Genomic DNA, 1,500 nt, shown 5'->3' with positions numbered 1-1,500 from the left:
AAACTTGTGTAGAAACTTTCTTAATGAGCACTCGACAAACGCATTTCGAGAACATACACAAAGTCCCAGCCATGGACCTAGTGTGTCATCATAACTGAGGTCACTTGCATTTCCCTACAAGTAATCCGATCTCATATGGAGATGTTTAGTGAAGTAGAATGGAAAAATCGAATGCAAGTACACAAGAACTAGTCTATAACTGTCGTTCGGAATGAGTTTTGCGCAGTGTTAACTGAAACATGGAAATCTAACTCATACGGAGTCCATTTTGGCTCCACAAGTAGTCAAAACATTTGTGTCGACCAGATGCTTCAAAGGATTCTTTCATAGGGAAATTTTGGAGAACTTTTCTTAAGAAGTTCATTCAGAAACTTGTATCGAAACTTTCTTAATGAGCACTCGACAAACGCATTTCGAGAACATACACAAAGTCCCAGCTATGGACCTAGTGCATCATCATAACTGAGGTCTCTTGCATTTCCCTACAAGTAATCGGATCCCATATGGAGATGTTTAGTGAAGTAGACTGGAAAAAATCGAATGCAACTATAGAAGAACTAGTCTGTAACTGTCGTTCGGAATCAGTTTTGCGTAGTGTTAACTGAAACATGGATATCTGACTCATACGGAGTCCGTTTTGGCTCCACAAGTAGTCAAAACGTTTGTGACGACCAGATGCTTCAAAGGATTCTTTCATCGGGAACTTTTGAAGAACTTTTCTTAAAGAGTTCGTTCAGAAACTTGTGTAGAAACTTTCTTAATGAGCACTCGACAAACACATTTTGAGAACATACACAAAGTCCCAGCTATGGACCTAGTGCATCATCATAACTGAGGTCTCTTGCATTTCCCTACAAGTAATCAGATCTCATATGGAGATGTTTAGTGAAGTAGAATGGACAAAATCGAATGCAACTACACAACAACTAGTCTGTAACTGTCGTTCGGAATCAGTTTTGCGCAGTGTTAACTGAAACATGGATATCTGACTCATACGGAGTCCGTTTTGGCTCCACAAGTAGTCAAAACGTTTGTGACGACCAGATGCTTCAAAGGATTCTTTCATAGGGAACTTTTGGAGAACTTTTCTTAAGGAGTTCGTTCAGAAACTTGTATAGAAACTTTCTTAATGAGCACTCGACAAACACATTTTGAGAACATACACAAAGTCCCAGCTATGGATCTAGTGCATCATCATAACTGAGGTCTCTTGCATTTCCCTACAAGTAATCGGATCTCATATGGAGATGTTTAGTGAAGTAGAATGGAAAAATCGAATGCAACTACACAAGAACTAGTGTGTAACTGTCGTTCGGAATCAGTTTTGCGCAGTGTTAACTGAAACATGGATATCTGACGCATACGGAATCCGTTTTGGCTCCACAAGTAGTCAAAATGTTTGTGACGACCAGATGCTTCAAAGGATTCTTTCATAGGGAACTTTTGAAGAACTTTTCTTAAAGAGTTCGTTCAGAAACTTGTGTAGAAACTTTCTTAATG

Source organism: Triticum aestivum, chromosome 5D (genome assembly GCF_018294505.1).
Source record: "Triticum aestivum cultivar Chinese Spring chromosome 5D, IWGSC CS RefSeq v2.1, whole genome shotgun sequence".
NCBI classification, from domain to species: domain Eukaryota; kingdom Viridiplantae; phylum Streptophyta; class Magnoliopsida; order Poales; family Poaceae; genus Triticum; species Triticum aestivum.
This window is presented reverse-complemented; position numbering follows the sequence as displayed.